The 20,676-nt window shown below is 47.2% G+C and overlaps 1 protein-coding gene across 2 annotated transcripts in view; it reads right to left on the bottom strand.

Annotated features, from left to right (window-relative positions):
• ELF1 (E74 like ETS transcription factor 1) overlaps window positions 1-20,676 on the bottom strand; it is a 560,099-nt gene that overhangs the window by 452,016 nt on the left and 87,407 nt on the right. The gene's annotated exons all lie outside the window — the stretch shown is intronic.

A 20,676-nucleotide genomic window follows, 5' to 3' on the forward strand; every position in this document is an offset into this window, starting at 1 on the left:
CAGAAGAGTTGCAGGGCTGGATGAAATTCTAGCCATGAACAGCCTCCCCTCCCCCGCTGTGCAAGCCAAACACCTGCAATCCACCTGTTCACCGCACACCACCTGAGGAAATAGAGGGAGGCGCTATTTGCTCAGCCTTATCAGCAAATCAGGAACAGCTTGACAACTGCTCTTATCCCGCCCTTCAACCGGACACAAATCACTCTGGGATAGCCATCAGGTGCTTAATTAAGGAAGAATTAATGCGGAAAATATTTTCATGCTGGTTTACTGTGCTTAAAACAGTATCCTAGAGCAGCAGTTCTTAACCTATTGACTTCAGTGCACTCCTACCAGGGCACAAGTCCTAAAGAAAAGAAGGTGGACCAACAAAATTAGGCAGTATGAGAGTGACATCAGGGCACATGACATCACCTTGTGTGACATCACGGCGCACGACATCACACTTGGCATCACAACCCATGACCTCACAGGAAGTGCCATCACAAGAAGTGAATCCGATCTTAAGGCCTCACACATGTTTAGAGGGTCTATCGTGAGTACATTTGATCACATTACAATATTTAAAACAATGAGACTTTGCGTTGGGGTTGTCCCAAAAAAGGGATCCAACCCTGATGCAAATTCTGGGCCTTAACTTATACATTTTTTTTTTTTAAACCCAGCCACAAAGAAATTGGCAACAAGGAGGTGTGGCAGTAAATCTGTTCTGCATAACTGGTTGCAAAGACTGCATTTTAAAATATCTTATGGAGTTAGATCAGACATCTTTGTGTGCCAACTAAATCTCATTGAATAATCATAATGGTAAAATAACTCTGAAGGTTAACGTATTTGCTGGAGAGGTCTGTATTGTGTCTAGTCCCAGTTTTGAATCAAAGTAGTATAGAGAGTTAATATGTCTCCTGCACAGCAAATTACCTAATATGCAGATGACCGATTTTTATTTTATGTATGTGGACGAGTTACTGCTTTTAACACAGAGATCCTTTTGTTACTCGCAGTTCATACACTGTAATCCTTCTAATATAGCACAGTGAGCTAATGAGGGCATGTGGCTCCTCCAACGTGTACCCTTCACTGCCTTATGTAACATCCTACACATTGAATTACCCACATCATTTATTCTAATTGCATAATATGTGATGTAAACAGGTCTGTCACCCTGTACTCGAATGAGAAACGCTATAGTGCTATAAAAGAAATTAAACAAACTAGTGGTATTTAAATTGTTATTTGTGTAAATACTGGGACAGATCAACACATCTGACATTCTTACAGAGCATGCATTTTATTTATATACAGGGACTGAGCAAAATCAAAAGCATTCTCTTAAATACTTGTGTAATCATAAACTGTGTCCTTGTTTCCAATCCATTACATTTAGGCACGAGGCTCCCAATAGCTCCCAATCAGGATACACTCACAAAAGGTGTCCAGGTGGCCCCTAAACTTCAGTCTTTGTTATGAGCTCAGCTGGAATCTCATAATCCCTCTCCCCGCCTGCACATTGCTGCTTGAAACAAAAAGCAATGTGCAGGCGCTGCTGAATGTGTCCCAGTGTTTCAAAATTACACCGGGACAAGTTTAGCATATTTCTGTGGGGCCCAATCTCATGACAGGGTAAATGGTGTCCACCCTTTGAAAAAAGTGGGTAGATGCTTCCTACCCACATGTAGCATCGACTTGTGCCCTGCTCCTACCCAATAAGTACTGAAAGCCATGGACCACTGCCCAAGCATTTTCTACAATTCAAAACTCAAAATGATACACAACAATACAAGAACAAGTGACATTCAAAGAAATGCACAAATCTTGTAACATCTTATTTCACTCACAAACAAAAAAGTACGCAAAAATAGAAAGTTGGAGCTGTCAGAAGGGGTGCTGTATAAGTGATTAAAATCAGCCAAAGAGGAAAGGTGTACACCAGGGAAGGAGTACGGCGAGACTCCAATTACCTGTGGGATGTGAGAAAGCAAGGTCTTTTAGTCTGTGGTGTCACACTGAATTCTAGAAGAACATGCAGGTTTGCATTGTCTGTTTGGTCTAGAAAAGTATGATTCAGAGCCTTGAAAATTATTCTAAATATCTTGTTAGATTAATGTTTGGTATTGGCAAGCCCTATGGCTAAAAAGTTATTTCTTGCAAAGAAAATTACTTTCTGGTTCTCTGTGGAGATAGTCCTGCAGTGTTAAAGAATACATACTGCTGGTGGCTACCTCCAGGCTGATTCCTTTGGCAAACACCTGAAGAATGCTAAAGAGTGGTCGAACCAGAGGTGTACTGTCTTACAGCTGTCCTTCCTTAATTTAATTGCGGGTTGACAATTTAATGGGTGACATTACTGATAGTATTATGTCATCTTGGGTAGTGTTATGTTGCAAACCTGAGATTTTGTTGTTGATGTTGCGTTGGAAAATACAAGAACACTGTTTTGGATATGATCTGTTGTTACAGGTGTAGTTGTTTTGAAGAGCTGGGGAGAGTGATCAGGAAAGAGAAGGCTTGGTGGTCTATCCGTGGAAGAACAGGCACATTTGTAGAGTGCATTTTCAACCGCTAGGGGGTCTCTTGGTGGCTCAAGGATGTTTATTGTTACTCAACTCAGTGGTACTGAATTTAACATCAGAAGGATGAGTGGAATCACTAAATTTGAACCTGAGACCATGTGGGCAAACACATATCCCTGGAGTAGATGTATAAGCCTACTGAGAAACAAGATCCAACTTCCAGAATCTGCTGTGAGACCAAATGTCAGAATCTAGAATGTTGATCATTCAATTCTGCAGAAAAATAAGTTAAGGGAGTGTCCAGTGGTATGGGTGGCGTTACTGACAGGTTGACATTAATCTGTTTTAAGATCCAGGACGAGGCTGTCCGGTATTAGTAGATGATGGCATAGACACTGAAGTCTATAAGCAGGTTTTACAAGTCAGACGCTGAGCTCGAGACCACGCTCCATCTGTCACTGGGCAGAGCTAAAGAGAAATGATGGTCAGGTCCTCAAAGGGGAGGGGGGTTGGGCTCCCACATATGGTATTGCCATAAGAGGTCTTCCTCTTACTCCTTGTTTAAAGAGGCACTGCTGTGTTCTGAGTATGTATCAGTAAGACTAATGCTACAAATGTGGGCTGGAATGCACTGCTCTTTGTGGGACTAGAGCATCAGACATTGCTAGGGAAATACTGGAGGCCTTGATGTGCTCTCATATGGGCCAGGTACAGCTTAGAATTCACTAACTTTTTAAAATAAGCAACAGCCACTAAGATGTCTGCCCTATAGGTCAGAAACTGGATTTACATTCATTTATTATCTACAAGGAGAATCAAGTACAGCTCTGCTATATTTGCAGAATAGGAGTAGCACTGTGCACAAATCCCCAAAAAATACACTCTGATGGAGTATCAACATTAAGACACCTTAGTAGGCTGAACTCCCATTGCTGTTCCTAAAACAAACTGAAAGTTATTAAGCATATACTTCTACACGGAGATCAAATTAATGGCAAAACCATCTATGCAATAAAATGATATTTCGTTAGGATCTTTGTTCCCCCATTTGTGTGATGAAGAAATCTCTACTTTCTTTGGAGGACCTATAAGCCTCTTACAGGAAAGGTAAAACGTCTGCTGGTTAGTGACAAGAACAAGGCAGAATTGCTAGTTAAACAAATGGGACATCAGCCCAGGCTCACAGTGAATGAAGGGGAGAAAAAAGAAAGAAGAGTTCTACAATCATCTGAAGAAGTTAACAGAAAGAGCATTACAACCGTTTCCTTTCACAGAATGCCCACAAACCAGCAAATAAGAAATACTCTACTACACTCTTAGTTCCTGCATTTCCCAATAAAGGGTTGAAATCGAGCAAATGCATCAGATTTTCTGAATAAGACTAAAAAACATTTACTACTGTACACACCAGGAAAGGAACAAAGGTTGTGCACTTCATAACATATTATATATCTTTTAGGCACAGTATTATAAAACAATTAGACCCGGAGGTCTATGTGCACTCCTGATGGTAGTCCCTCTGCAACAGACAGCTCAGCTCACTAACAGTTCCAAAACATCAGCCAGTTTAAGCACCACTTTCCCACTCGTCGAAAAAATAATCCACACCAGTCTTTTCATGCGTAGATGTGAGTTGCAAAGCTAAGGAACACACACCACCTGCATATTAAATAACAGTGCCATGCCCAATAATCTGTGCAAGAATTTGTATAACTAGATCTGAGCTCCACTGCACATCTTTATGTTTTCAGTTTTTATGTTTCATCAGCACAGTGCCTGTGCTGTGCTAGCAAAATCTCTTGTAAAGAAAAAAAAACATCTCAAAAGGGGCTTAGAGCCCGCCCATAACTTTCCTTTACTTACCACTGGTTGGTACCTGAGTCACTTTTGTTTTCTTGCTTCAAGTTGGTCAGCACCTCCTCCTCACCTCAGACTTTCTCCTTGGCTTTGAGCTTTGATCCCTAATCCCTGCCATAGAGCACTGACCAAGTACAGTTTACTGCTGCCAGTATCTTTCCAGTGGCTGAAGACTCCAGCAGGTCTTTCTTTTTTTCTAGCATGTCCTCATAGAAAGCGCATGCGTTTGCAGAGCTCTTCCTTCATCCCCACCCTCCCCAGCTCTCTTTTGTGTTACCTTCCCTCCTGCCACTCTCTAGTGGTGTCAATCCTCCCCCACCTTCTGCCATTCTCCAGTGGTGTCAATCCTTCCCCCTCCATCCTCCTGCCATCCCATCTTTTTGTCCCACTCTCCTCCTGCCGTTCACTCCTTTTAAAATATTACCCCACCTCCTTCCACTTTGTTTTAACACATTGCACAGCAGCATGGGCTGCTGTGTAACACAGCTCAAAGGAGAAAAAGCCCTATGATGCTGTCAATGCTGGATGCGTCATAGTGCTTTTCTTTTTTAGGTTGCACTTGCGCGCAAATTGTTTTGTTAATAATTAAAAAAATTTAAAAAAATCCTTAAAAAAGGGCTTAGACCCAGCCCCTTACTTACCTGAACTTACCATTGGCTTACTCCAACATCACTCTGATTTACATGCTTCGGATTGGCCAGCAAGTCGTCTTCATGTCACTTCCTATTGTCATCTTTGTCGCCGATCTTGTCATTGAGCTGCCTGTGGACCAAGTACTTTTTCCAGTCACTTCCCTCTGGACTCTGGCCAGTGTCCTTCCTCTGCCTACGACACTGAAGGGATTTTTTTTCTTCAAGCACGCAGCCTTCATTCTTCGCTGTCTTTTTTCTTCTTTACCACATGCCGTCTTCTGTCTTCTTGCTTCGCTGCCATCTTCTGTCTTCTTTTGTCACTGTCTTCTTTCTTCTATGCCGCATGCCAATAGGAGAATAAATTATGTAAAAATGTATGTCAATGACGACTTTGTAAGATACCTTGCAATTGCTACAAATTAATCCATAAAGCATATTTTCGTATAAATGTCTTCTTTTGCTGAAGCAGCAGACATACCATTTTACTTTATTTACCAAACAGGTAGAACTTGATTGTATTTACCCATGCACAATTCAAAGCCCCACGACTTATCAAGCAACCCTTGCTGAGCTGATATTTTTCTGAAAGGGAGACTTTTGCATTGATTACTGAACGCCATGTGTGGTAGTCTCATAGGGACAAATACCGAAGGCACACATCAATAGCAGACACCAGGAATTGTGTACCACAGGCACCTAATGCTATAAATGTGTGTGCGTTATACCATATGCCAAGGTATAGTTGTAGGGAAGTACCCTATTTCTTGGCATGGTTACCCCCATTTTCTGCTTGTTGTCAGTATGTTTGGCAATTGGCATACTGGTACCCCCATGTAAGACCCTAGTATATGGTACCTAGGTACTGAGGGCATTGGGGTTCAGGGGGATCCCAATGGGCTGCAGCAGTTATTCTGCCACCCATAGGGAGGCCGTGCAAAGGGTTCTGCAGGCCTGCCATTGCAGCCTGTGTGAAACAGGTGAATGCACCTGTTTTCACTACACCAAGTCACTGTAAGTCACCCCTATGGTAGGCCCTCTCAGCCCAGAGCGCAGGGTGCAGGTACCTGTGTGTGAGGGCACCCCTGCACTAGCAGAAGTGCCCCCAACAAACTCAAAATCCATTTTTCTGGACTCTGAGTGCAAGGACACCATTTTACGTGTGTACTGGACATAGGTCACTACCTATGCCCAGCTACATAATGGTAACTCCGAACCTAGTCATGTTTGGTATCAAACATGTCAAAATCATACCCAAACACTGTTGCAAGTATTGGAAGCATGATTCCATGCACTCTGAGGGCTCATTAGAGGACCCCCAGCATTGCTACCACCAGCCCGTACTGGGTTTTCTGGGCAGCCCAGCTGCTGCCACCCCTCAGACAGGTTTCTGCCCTCCTGCTGCTTGATCTGATCAAGCCCGGGAAAGCAGAACAAAGGATTTCCTTTGGGAGAGGGAGGTAACACCCTCTTCCTTTGGAAATAGGTGTGTCTGGCTTGGGATGGGTATCCTCCCTAAGCCACTGGTTTGCTTTGAAGGGCACATTTGGTGCCCTCTGTGCAAAAACCAGTCCACACCGGTTCAGGGACTGCCAGTCCTGGCTCTGGCACAAAACTGGACAATAGGAAAAAGGAGTGGCCACTCTCCTGTCCATCACCACCCCAGGGGTGGTGCCTAGAGGGTCCCTGGGTTCTGACATCTTGTTTCCAAGGTTGGCAGGGAACTCTGGGAGCATCTGATTGGCCAGGCCAGGCAGGTGACGTCAAAGCCCCCTCCTGATAGGTGCTTACCTGGTTAGGTAATTAATTCCCCTTTCAGGGCTATTTAGGGTCTCTCTCTTGGGTGAGTCCTCAGATTCGTCTTGCAAGATTACAGCAGGACTCCTCTGCAGCCTCTACTTCGACTTCTGGCCTCTGTAACTGCGACTGGAACCTCCAGGACCCAACAAGCTGCTTCCAAGAAAAAGGACTCTTTAGCAACATTGTTTCCGGGGCTACCGCCAGATATGCAACATTTTCCTCACCATGCATCCTCAGAAGACTGCAGCTCTTCAGCCTGCACAAGAAAAAGGAATAAAAAATGTTGTAGCTTACGCGTCAAGAATTTTCAATTCTATTAAGGACACGGAGGCAAGGATTATGCTTTCTCTTTCTTTTACTGAAATTCACAGCAGCCAATCAAATTACAATAAACTAAAAAACTACATTTCCCATGGTGCTAAAGTCCATTATCACATGCACCAATCACTGCTCGTGACCTATTCCACAACCTGAATGAACTCAAACTTCACTTCCTCTTTCTTTGCGAAAATAAAACGATAACCTTGAAACTTCTGCATCGAAAATGTCCTAAAGAACTGTAGAGCTCAACACCTTCCATTCTTCTCCAACATAACCGAACTTCATGGAAACTGGAAGATGAATAATTTTCAAAGATCCATTGGAAAAAGTATCTTCACCGATATCCAAAAACACAGATAATCAAGTATTCTTCTGATCAGAACCTAAAACATAATAATAATTAAAGGTAATATCTTATAATTTTGATATAGCTATACAAATATACACATCTTATTTAATAACTCAGGGTGGGCATAATAATAAAATCTGTAATAAGTTTACATTTATAATTCTTCTATAACATGTCTAAAAACATTTCTGGGTGGGATAATCCTAGCCTCCGTGTCCTTAATAGAATTGAAAATTCTTGATGTGTAAACTAGAATTTTTTTAATTCTATTTCAGGACCGGAGGCTCGCATTATGCTCGTTCAAAGCTGATCAATAACAAAAGCAACATCCACTACTGGTTTATGATAGAATATTTTAAAAGTAGACTCAGAAGACCAATCTGCCGTTTTCATAATGTCCTCTAGTCTCGAACCCAAAGCAAAGGTTTTTGATGCCATAGCTCCTCTAACAGAGTGAGCTCCAAAGATATTTATATCTATACCCGCTTCACTCATCAACCATCTCATCCACCTAGCAAGAGTGGCTGAGGAAACAGGTTTGAAGGGTTTCTGTAAGGAAATAAGTAATTGACCCTTTAAATTCTGCCTAAATTCTTCAGTACCTGCCTCATAATCTTTTAAGCATTGAACAACACATAATTTAGAATTGTCTGGAAATTTTGGATATGTTACTGACCTGCAATTTGTCTTCGCTCTTTTAGTAATGTTAAATGATACTCCGTCTGGAGAGTATACCCTATCTCCAAGGTCTAAGGCCTTAACATCTGAGACCCTCTTACAAGATATCAAACAAAGTAACATAGTTAATTTTGTAGAAATCTGTTTACGGGATAAATAACTATTGGATGGCCAGTCTTCCAGGAACTTCAATATAATTCTCACATCCCACAATTGAGAATATTTAGCCTGTGGGGGATTACTCCAGCGAATACCTCTCAAAAGTTTACACACTAATGGATGTTCACCCACTGGTTTACCATCAACACTGGAATGTCCAGCTGAAATAGCAGAGCTAAAAATTGTTGATGGTCCTGTAAGCTAAACCTGAAGAAGCTAATTCAGCCAGAAAGTTAACTATCAAGTCAATGCCCGACTCCACGGGATTACAATTTCTTCCACTGCACCAACTATTCCATCTGCGCCAGGCTGACGTATATCTTTTGTGAGTGCTAGGGGCCCAAGCCTGTTTGATAAAATTCGTAGCTTGTTGCGAAAGGCCCGAGGAATCCCATCTCGACCTGAAACTAACCACGCCATGAACGTCAACTTCCCTGAAAGTATCAGTGGATGTTGATGGCCCTCCGGGCTCAAGAGAAGATTCAGACGAGGAGTAATGAGAAAGGGACTAGAACACGCCAGTTGTAGAGCAATTGGGAACCAGGGTTGTGACCTCCAACATGGTGTCACTAGAATCAAATCTGTTTTCTGTCTCTGTATTTGGGCTACGACTCTGGATATTAACAGAAACGGAGGAAACGCATAACTCTGAAACAGGGACCAATCCTGTAGGAATGCATCCGTTGCTAGAGCAAGAGGGTCTGGACGCCAACTGAAGAAGTTCGACATCTGAGAATTGAGTCGGGATGCAAAGAGGTCCACATCACAAGGACCCCATTCTTTGATTATCTGGGAAAAAAATGACTGGGTCCAGTTTCCAGTCGCTGGAATCCATCAGGTATCTGGAGTTCCAATCCGCAATAGTGTTCAGAGTCCCCGGAAGGTACTCCGCCACCACTACTAATCGCTGTTCCAGACAATAGTGCCAAAATTCCTTGGCTATCTCCGCTAGAACTCGGGATCTCGTCCCTCCCAGTTTGTTGACATACCGAACTGCTGAAATATTGTCCATTCACAGTAGTATGCAACAATTCGTCTTTTGAGGAGAAAGACTCCTCATAACAAATGAGCCTGCTAGGAGTTCCAGACAATTGATATGAAGGGAACTTTCCGTCTGTGACCATCTGCCCCCTGTCACTAGGGACCCACAACCCCATTGACTGGCATCCAATTCGATCACTACTTACGGATGCGTCCCAAAAATGGCTCTTCCATTCCAAGCCTCCATGTGTTGCAACCACCAATTAATTTCCTCTCTGACCTCTGTTGTCAAGGGAACCAACTCAGAATAGCTCAGACCCTGCTGTAGGTGTCTTATCTTTAATCTCTGAAGAGCTCAATAGTGTAAGGGGGCTGGGAAAATTGCCTGAATAGAGGAGGTCAACAGACCCACTATTCTGGCAATGGTCCTTAGAGAGATAACTGTGTTTGCTAATGCTGCTCTCAACTCCCTCTTGATATTGCAAATATTTGCTGATGGCAGAACCAGAAGGGCTCATACTGAGTCTATCCTGAATCCCAGAAACTTCATCACTTGAGATGGATTCAATGACGACTTCTGCGCATTGATCAGGAAACCCAAATCTTGTAATAAAGTGATGGTCCATTCCAGATGAACCAGGAGAAAACAAGGATCCTGAGCCATCAATAAAATGTCATCCAGATATATGATCAGTCTGAGCCCCTTGGTTCTCAAAGATTCCACAACTGGTCTCAACAGTTTCGTGAAACACCAAGGGGCTGATGACAGGCCAAAGGGTAGAGCTTTGAATTCCAAACAATGGCCTTTCCACCGCAAATAAATCGTCTGTGGGGGGGAAAAGATTGGGATTGATCGATAAGCATCTTTCAGGTCCAGTCGGACCATCCAATCTCCCTCTGATAGAATGTCTCTCAACATGTGGATCCCTTCCATCTTGAAATGTCTAAACAATCCAAGAATTAAAATCTTTCAGATTGAGGACTAGACGATGACCTCCTCCTTTTTTGTCTACAACAAAGATAGGACTGCAAAATCCAGAGGGGTGAGGAACAGAATACTCTACCGCTCCTTTGTCTATCAAGGACGGAACCTCTGCGTCTATAAAAGTCTGAACGTTGTGGGAAAAAGTCATTTGTATAGGGGGAGTGAATTGGGTTGGAGTTCTGATAAACTGTAGATGGAACCCAGCGACCGTCTGAAGAATCCATGGGTCTCCAGAGATCTTCTTCCAGTTGTCTAAGAATAGACCCACTCTGCCCCCAAGAAGAACTTGAGTGTGATGAATAATGTTTACCTGAGTAGCCAGCATCTTGGATGGCTCCCTGTTGACCTCTGCGGAACCTGGGACGGTTGCTTCTGGTGCGGGTGGGATAAAAGGTAGGCTCCGTTTGTTCTCCATACCATCCACCTCTACCTCTGGGGTAATAGTTTTGGGGACTAGAATAGGATCCTCGGCCGGGCATTCGTCCACCAAAACGACCGGCCCTGACAAAAAGGCCCCTTCTGAACACTTTTTTGATAGACATCTGGGCTTTGTCAAGGGAAGAAAAAGTAGAGCAGAATTTTGCCAATTCTTTAATGAATGACAAGCCGAATAACATTCAGTCAGCTGCAGGGCCAGCTTCCGAAGTTGCTAGCTCCACTAATTTAGGGTCAATGCACATAAGAATAGACTTCCTATGCTCTGAGGATATGGCACAATTGGTGTTACCCAATTGGCAAATGGCTCGCTGTGTCCAACCCATTAAGGTATCAGTGTCAACAGGAGTCCCTGACTGTTTTGCATTAACAGCCATATCCAGGATTTTTGTAAGAGGTCCCGATAAGTCGAGAAGTTTGTCTTGACAAAGTCTCCAAGACCTATCTAAGCCTTTTTTAGGGTCTTTACCGAACTTTTTCATAAAAGTGACCAAAGTAGGGTCGATTTTAGGGGTGTCTGAAACCTTATTGTCTAAGTCAGGCCTGGGACATTCTGCTCGAAGACGAGCGCGGACTTCCTTATCAAAGCTCTTCCTGAGATTAGAATGTACATATTGCGTCACTTAAGCCAAAGAGAGCCAATTGGAGGATCTTTGGTGAATCAGTTCAGTTGGATCAAAATCTAAGACCTGTGACGCAGGAGACTGTTTCCTGATTTTCTTACTGGGTCCAGGGGTATCCAAGTCATCAGAATCACTGGAAGAGTCTTTATCGGAGGAAGACACTAGCTGGGCGTCTTTCCTAGAGCTATAATTATGTTCTGTCACCCTTTTCTTGCTAATCTTTTCAAAGGCGTCCGCATGAGGATCTAGAGAAGGGGGATCTTGCTTTCTGTTAGTAGAATCTTATCCCAAAAGGGGGGTATTTTGGTTAGACAACCAGCCCTGCGACTGGACATATTCGAAAAGTTGCCCTGAGAAGGGTCCCAAAGCTCTAACTAAGGCATCGTTTACAGATTGCTGTACTCTGTTATCCAGAGCCTCTACCAAATTAACCTCTAACTGATTGCTAGAATCATCAGGGAAGTATTCTGTCTCTGGATCTTCCTATTGAGCCATATTGCTCTATATTCTGTTTTTCAAAATATATAATAAATAGGGGGAGTGGAAAAAACCCCTAGCAGGCACTATTGTTCAAGGGCCCAAAAGGATGTGGAGGGAGCTGCCTGCAACCACTCTAGGCAGAGCCTAATGTATTTTTTTACAACCCAGGTGTCAGGCACTGTGGGCGTCTGGGAGCATACAGAGCTAACAAGCTCTTTAATATACACGCTGACGAAAGGTGAGGCACAACAGAGGCTAAATATAGCGTTTTTTGAAGCGCGCGTTGCAAGATTACGAGCCGCTCTCCAGGATTCAGAAAGTCTCGGAGACCGGCTCGTAAACCAGCTCGCGTCTCTGAAATAAAAAACAGACTATGCGTCTTGTGCGTAGTCGCTCCCGCTCCCACTCCACCAATGATTTACAAGATACAAAGGGCACAAAAAAATCAGAAGCTTCCGATTAAAGAAATATAATAAACAAATAATGCGAGCGGAATCGCGTCGCAACAAAAACATATACAAATGCATACAAATAAGTACAGAATAAGTACAATCACATGAGAGAAAAGGGAAATACTACTTATCTGCTGCGAAGCAGCAAAGAAAGAGGAAGTGACCTTTGAGTTCATTCAGGTTGTGGAATAGGTCACGAGCAGTGATTGGTTCATGTGATACTGGACGGTAGCACCATGGGAAATGTAGTTTTTTAGTTTATTGTAATGTGATTGGCTGCTGTGAATTTCAGTAAAAGAAAGAGAAAGCATAATCCGAGCCTCCGGTCCTGAAATAGAATCTCCTTTGGAGTGAAGGAGTCACTCCCCTGCAGACACAGACACCTTCAACAAGCGACGACCGGCTGCATGGATCCCCTCACCTGCTGAGCTTGGTGGATCCTGCAACATAGGTGATGGTCCAAAGTAGTCCTCCTGGTCCTCTCTGCCAGCTGTCCAACTTTGCTGGAGGTAAGCCTTTGCCTTCCCAGGCAGTACAGTACCCCCGTGCACCAAGTCTCTTGCAGCTGCCAAGGCTCATTTGCATCTCCTCCAAGGGATCTTCAGGCGACGTTTAGCTCCAGCTCTTGGCACTCCACCCTGCAAAGCACAGCCTCCTGCATGGTTCTCCTGCGGCGTGGGATCCTCTTTTGTAGTGCTGCGTGGGCTTCTTCTGCGACTCCTGTGTCCCTGTCCTGTGGGACTCCTGTGGGTGCTGTCTCCGCTCCTGTGGACTTTGTGACTCTGAGGGTCCCTTGTAACTCCCCCTCCTGAGTTTAGTCCTCCTGACCCTTGCTGGTCCCCAGCAGCACCTCTTTTCCACTATCTGAGTTTGCCTTTGCCAAGGTTTGCTGGTGGAATTCCTGCACTGACACCCGTCTACAATCTTCCTTCCGGCGTGGGAAATCTTCTGCATCCATCAGCAACTCTTCTCCGGCTCTGGGCTGTAGTGCTGACCTGTTCTTCATCACCATCGACCAACTCCTGCATCCACAGCTGGGTGGGTAGTAGCTCCTACTCCTCCTGGACTCCACTGTGACTCTTGGACTTGGTCCCCACTCTCCACAGGTCTTCTTTCTTCAGGAGTCCAATGCTGGTTTTCCCGCAGTCTTCTCTGGGAATCTTCTTTTTCTTCTTTTCGGTGGTTTGGGGAAAATCCATGTTTTACTCCTGCATTCCTGGTCGCTTGGGGGGGCGGGGGGGTTGGTGTTATTTATCTTTGTGACACTCCCAGCTCCCCTCTACACAGTTTACTTACCTAGGTGGGGGTGCCTTGTTCACATGCCATTTTTTTAGTATATGATTTGTGCTCCCCCTAGGGTCACTATAGGTTATTGCTATTTGCACTGTTTTATAACCTTTTCTATGCATATTTCTGATTGCTCATGTATATATTTAGTGTATTACTTAACTCCGAAGGGTAGGTTACCTGTCCAGTATTTGTGGCGATTTGTCCCAAAAATAAAGTACCTTTATTTTTGTTTTCTTTCATCTGGGTAAGTGCTCTGTGACTATAGTGGTATTGCATGAGCTTTGCATGTCTCCTAGATAAACCTTGGCTGCTCATCCACAGGTACCTCTAGGGAGCCTGGCATCTAGACACTGCCTACACTTCACTAAGAGGGGTTACCTTGTCCTGGTATAAGGTCTAAGTACCATAGGTACCCACCAAACACCAGGCCAGCTTCCTACAATAGTTTCCAAGACTAGATCCATACAAACAATGAAAATGGGTGTTTTACACATTGTATTAACCTGAGGTGGTAACAAAAGCAATAGCAGGAACCTCAGGATTCCCAAATGACTGCAGCACAAGAGATTGGCACATTATGTAACCTGTCTCTGCGTAGAGCGGTGGCACAGGGGCATGGCGCTGGTACTGCTGTCACTCATGGTGTCTGGTGATGCTCCTACGCCACCACTCCAGTGCTGCTACTGTCAACGAGTCCTTATGCCATGTATACTGCCAGATGCACAAAAATCACTCTATCAGTCTACTTAATGTAACACGTGCTCTTTGACTCGTGTTGAAGTCAGTGATGCTGCCACTGAGCACTGCTGTCACGCCTGCCAATCCTGCTGCTGTCACTGCTTACAATTCTGCTGTTGTCTAAGTCTTTTACTACCCACTCTGCTGCTGTGATTGTCTTAAACTCTAACGTGGTGGTACTCTACCAGCCCTGCTGCAGTCCACGCTTGCCACCCTTACCGCTGCCATACACTGCTGGGGCTACTGTCACTGCTGCTGCGGCCACCCCTAGGTTTTGGTAGGCAAGCACAGCCAGAGTGGGTGAAGGACACCACACAAAGCCAGCCAGGCAGCTAAACTCCAAGGGCGCAATATGAGGGGTTTCCTGTAACCATTACAGTCAGTGCAGTGCAGCCACCAATATCCCCAGTCGCAAGATCTCTGCGACAAACTCACCACCTTCTTCCACCGCAAGATCCAGGACATCTACGGCAGCTTCCTCCCAGAAAACCAACCTAGCACCAGAACCTACGACCACCCATCCTCCCAAAACGCACTCAGACCATCCATAGCTGGTCCACGCTCACCACAGAGGAAACAAAGCATCATGAGCAGCACCCACTCCGGAGCCCCAATGGACCCTTTCCCGCACCACATCTACGTCACAGCCAGCACATCTTTCGCCCAGAGCTTCAGAAAATGATAAACCACTCCATCAACACAGGCACCTTCCCAGAGGGCTGAAAACACGCAGAAGTACTCCCCCTCCTGAAGAAACCCTCAGCCGACCCATCAGAACTAAAGAACTTCCAGCCCATCTTGCTGCTACCTTGCCCAGCCAAAGCACTGAAGAAAGCCATCAACACACAAGTATGAAATTTCATCAAGGTCAACAGCTCTGGACAGCTCCCAGTCTGGGTTCAGCAGCAACCACAGCACAGAGGCAGCTCTTCTTGCAGCCACCAATGACATCAGATCACTTCTGGAGCGCGGCCACACCGCAGCACTCATACTCCTCGACCTCTCAGCAGCCTTCGATGCGGCCTCCTACAGCACACTATGCACCAGGCTCCACGACGTAGGAATCCGCTGAACAGCCCTGAAATGGATCCACGCCTTTCTCTCCTGAAGAACTCGGAGGGTCAGGCTCTCTCCCTACGCATCTAAACCCACAGGAGTAATCTGCGGAGTTCCAAGGATCCTCTCCGAGTTCAGCTCTTTTCAACATATACATGACCCCACTCACAGCCATTGTCAGAAGCCAGAGAATGAACATTGTGTCATACACCAATGACATACAACTCATCAACTCCCTCACCGAAGATCAGGACACGGGCAAAAGGAATTTCCACTCTGGAATGGAAGCAGTCGCCATCTGGATAAGAGAAAGCTGCCTCAAGCTCAACTCTGGCAAGACAGAGCTCATCATCTTCGGAAATGCCACTTCAGCCTGGTGGCCCACATTTCTCAGCACCCTGCTTTCACCAACTGAGCACACCCGCAACCTAGACATTATAGTTGACTCCTCTGTATCTATGACCCATCAGGTGAACACAGTCACCTCCTCCTGCTGGCACACCCTCCGCATTCTCTGGAAAATTTTCAAATGGATCCTAGCAGACTGCTGCAGGACAGTCACCCACGGCAACACTCTCTACGGCGGCACCATGACGCGAAACATCAAAATGCTGCAACTTATCCAGAACTCCGCCGCCAGACTTGTCCTCAACCTCCCACGCCAAGAACATATCTCCCAGCACTTGAGGACCCTCCACTAGCTCCCGATAGGAAAAACAAATCACCTTCAAGCTACTCACCCACACGTACAAAGCCATACACAACGTCGGCCCAGCCTACCTGAACCACTGCATCTCCTTCCACACACCCGCCAGATCCCTCTGCTCTGCCCTGAAAGCACTGGCCACCATGTCACGCATATGGAAAACGACTGCCGGAGAAAGGTCCTTCACCTACCTTGCAGCAAACAGCTGGAACAACCTATCCCTGCACCTCAGACAAAGCCCGTCGCTCACCATCTTCAGGAAGAACCTCAAAACGTGGCCCTTCGGATGAGGTTCTGTCTGCAACCCCTACCCCAGTGCCTTCAGACTCACACGGGTGAGTTGTTGCACTCTACAAAAACTGATTCAATTGGAGTGCATATGTCAGTGATGATCACTGTGGGGTGCAGCTCACACACCGTTGCAACAGCTTGCAGCCCCACTAACAAAGCACTGCACTGGTGCAGAGACAGGCTTATTATTCCAAACTGCCAGTGAACCTGTTCCATCCTACTGTGGGAGCAGTAACCCGCCCCAGAGCAGAGAACAGAAGCGGTGCATTAGTTGGGTGTCCAGACCCCACACCGGCTGGGGTGCAGGAGCCAAGCACCTCCTGGAGGTGTAGGAGCTAGGCTGTGGGTCACAGTAGTGCCTAATTTGTAAATAAAAAAGGGCCAGTGCCCAAAGCTCACCCCTGAAACATGCAGCTGCTGCAATTAAATGTGCAAGCATGGAATACTGAGGCAGCCTAATCCTGAAGCCTTCTAGGTGCTCTTTAATCTATTTAGAGCCAGCCCCTGTGTCTTCAGCTCACTCTTGCAGCGTTCTGGTTTCTCCCTTTGTGTCGCATTTTCATTTTTCCTCTTCCTCCGTCTTTTGCTCGTAGTAAATGCTTGAGGCAGAAAAATAAGTGCCAGCCCTGAAAAAAAAAAAAAAAAGGTGCCATTGCCCTGCCTGCACTGGAAACCACCGGCTCAAATTAGGCACTGGGGTCAGAGGGGGCTGGAGCCGGTTCACGCTCACCTGGGGTGTCCCCTGGCTGTCCCGTATGCCTCGACCAAATCCTTCAGGCTGCACACGCTCACCATTCACAGTAAACATTATTTTTTTTTAATCTCCATAAGCGTGTTTCCTCAAAAGCATGGGGCATGTGCCCACACATGGGCAGATCAATTCCATGCACACCTGCTCGCCATCTCTTTTGGCTGTGATTCCGAGGTGAGTGCGCCGATATGAGGGATCTTGGGACACGGTTTGGCGGCCGTGGTACTCTTTCGTTGTGCAGCCTAGCACTGTGCTGCGAGGTCATCCTCTGCAAGGGAGACAGTGTATTTTGTACAACTGCAGGCGTTCTGTTTTGCTTTCATACTGTGATCAAAACATTGCTTTTGACACTCCACCGTGATAGGGTGAACACATTTTGAGGAGCAAAAACCGGGACAGGTCAGGCATAAAAGAAGGACTAAAGGCATTACTCTCACTTTTATGTCTGGACTGTCCCGTTTTTTTGCGTAGCTTTGTGAATGTGTGCCTATACGTGTGTGTGTACGTGTATATATATATATGTATTCAAAAAAATTGGTGCATTATAATCGCACACCAAGGGCTGCACATCATCCAAGACCAGCTCGTAAAGTAATCAAAAACCACTTTTGAATAATTTCATCGGCTGCTATTTATTGAAAAAAGATTTAAATAAATGCAGGTAAATTCAACCCGCAAAAGTTGGTATAAAAGCACAAAAGAAAATCAATAGTGTGCCCACCATACAACAAACACACGCTGTCCCAACCAAATGTCTACGCGTTTCGGCCGAAGCCTTCAACAGGACATATACATACACACTTACAAGACTGCATATATAAAATTAGCTATGGCTTGACTTCCCACCCTGCACTCCCCACCCGCCCCCCACCCACCTCTCTCAGCTCCCCACTCAGTCGCTCTACTGGGAGCAGACAGGGGACTGTGTTGCGTGACAATCAATCAATCAATCAAAGGCATTTGTATAGCGCACTGCTCACCCGGAGGGTCTCAAGGTGCTGGGGGGGGGGGGAACACTACTGCTCGAACAGCCAGGTCTTGAGTTGCCTCCTGAAGGCGAGATGGTCTTGCGTTGTCCGGAGGTGGATGGGGAGGGAGTTCCATGTCTTGGCTGCCAGGTAGGAGAAGGATCTTCCTCCGGCGGTGGCTCTGCGGATGCGGGGGACGGTGGCGAGAGCGAGGCTGGCGGAGCGGAGCTGGCGGGTGGGCTTGTGGAAGGTCAGGCGGCTGTTGAGGAACTTGGGGCCCACGTCGTGGAGGGCCTTGTGTGCGTGGGTGAGGAGTCGGAACGTGATTCTTTTGTTGACGGGGAGCCAGTGCAGGTCTCTCAGGTGTTCGGAGATGTGGCTGTGTCGGGGGATGTCCAGGATGAGTCGTGCTGAGGCGTTCTGGATCCGTTGGAGTTTCTTCTGGAGTTTGGCGGCGGTGCCGGCGTAGAGGGCGTTCCCGTAGTCCAGCCGACTGGTGACGAGGGCCTGGGTGACCGCCTTCCTGGTCTCGGTGGGGATCCACCGGAAGATCTTTCGAAGCATGCGCAGGGTGTTGAAGCATGAAGATGAGACGGCGTTGACTTGTCTGGTCATCGAGAGGGAGGAGTCCAGGATGAAGCCTAGGTTGCGAGCGTGGTCCGTTGGCTTGGGGGTGGCTCCCAGGGCGGGGGGCCACCAGGAGTCGTCCCAGGCGGATGGTGATGATCCCAGGATGAGGACCTCCGTCTTGTCTGAGTTCAGTTTCAGGCGGCTGTTCTTCATCCATTCGGCGACGTCTTTCATCCCTTCGTGTAGGCTGGCTCTGGCGGCGTCCGGGTCGCTGGTGAGGGAGAGGATCAGCTGGGTGTCGTCGGCGTAGGTGATGATCTTGAGGTTGTGTTGACGTGCGATGGTTGCGAGGGGGCTCATATAGACGTTGAAGAGGGTGGGGCTGAGCGATGACCCTTGTGGAACTCCGCAGATGACTTCGGTGGCCGCTGACCGGAACGGGGGGAGGCGGACTCTCTGGGTTCTTCCGGCGAGGAATGAGGTGATCCACTCCAGGGCCTTCTCCTGGATGCCGGTGTTGTTCAGGCGCTGTACCAGGGTGCGGTGGCAGACAGTGTCGAACGCTGCAGAGAGGTCCAGGAGGATGAGGGCCGCAGTTTCCCCATTGTCCATTAGGGATCTGATGTCGTCTGTGGCTGCGATGAGGGCGGTCTCCGTGCTGTGGTTGGCTCGGAAGCCGGATTGCGAGTGGTCGAGGGATCCGTTGGTCTCGAGGAAGGCGGCTAGCTGTCTGTTGACGGTCTTCTCGATGACTTTGGCAGGAAACGGGAGGAGCGAGATGGGGCGGTAGTTCTTGAGGTCGGAGGGGTCTGCAGTTGGTTTCTTCAGCAGGGCACTGATCTCGGCGTGTTTCCAGCACTCCGGGAAGGTGGCGGTGTTGAAGGAGGCGTTGACGATGTCACGGAGGTGGGGTGCGATGATGTGGTCGGCCGTGTTGAAGATGTGGTGTGGGCAGGGGTCCGTAGGGGATCCGGAGTGGATGGTGTTCATTGTGCGTGTTGTGTCTTCGGTGCTGACTGGGGTCCAGGTGCGGAGGGTGGCATCGGTTCGGTGGTGGGGTTTGTGGTTGGTGGGCCGAAGCTGTTGTGAATGTTGGCGATCTTGTCGTGGAAGAAGGCTGCGAGGGAGTCGCAGAGGTCTTGCGAGGGAGTGATGTCATTGTTTCCGGCGTCGGGGTTGGAGAGCTCTTTGACGATGCTGAAGAGTTCCTTGCTGTTGTGGGTGTTGTTGTCCAGTCGTTCCTTGAAGGCTGTCTTCTTTGTGGCGCGGATCAGTTTGTGGTGTTTGCGGGTGGCGTGTTTGAGGGCCGTCATGTTGTCTGTGGTCTGGTTGGTGCGCCAGGTGTTCTCCAGGGAGCGGCAGTTCTTCTTGGAGGTGATGAGTTCGTCGGTGAACCAGGAGGCTTTCTTGCTGCTGCGTCTGCTGGGGGGGTTCTTCTTCAGTGGTGCGAGGGCGTCTGCGCAGTTGGTGATCCACTGTGTGAGGTTGTTGGCGGCTTCGTTGGGGTCCGTTGAGCTGGTGGGGGGGGTTCTGGCTGAGGAAGGTGGTGAGCTGGTCGCCGGTGATCTTGTTCCAGCTCCTGCGGGGGGTTTGTTGAGGGTGGTGGTGGGTCGTCGTTTTACTGAAGCTGAAGTGGACGCAGCTGTGGTCAGTCCACTGGAGATTGGTGGAGTGGCTGAAGGTGACATATTTGCTGGATGAGAAGACTGGGTCAAGCGTGTGGCCGGCGTGGTGGGTAGGGGTGGTTACCAGTTGCTTGAGTCCGAGGTTGGCCAGGTTGTCCAGTAGAGCAGTGGTGTTGCGGTCCTTGTCGTCCTCCAGGTGGAAGTTGAGGTCCCCCAGGAGGATGTAGTCGGTGGAATTGATGGCGTGGGGGCTGACGAAGTCTGTGATGTCTTCGCTGAACTGTGTGCGTGGTCCCGGTGGTCTGTAGATGAGGGTGCCTCTGAGCGTGGTCTTGGGGTTGGTGTGTATCTGGAAGTGGAGGTGTTCGGCGGAGGTGAAGGTGTCATCGGAGTTGGTCGTGATGCGGATGGTGTTCTTG

This window comes from Pleurodeles waltl, chromosome 8 (assembly GCF_031143425.1).
Source record: "Pleurodeles waltl isolate 20211129_DDA chromosome 8, aPleWal1.hap1.20221129, whole genome shotgun sequence".
NCBI lineage: Eukaryota > Metazoa > Chordata > Amphibia > Caudata > Salamandridae > Pleurodeles > Pleurodeles waltl.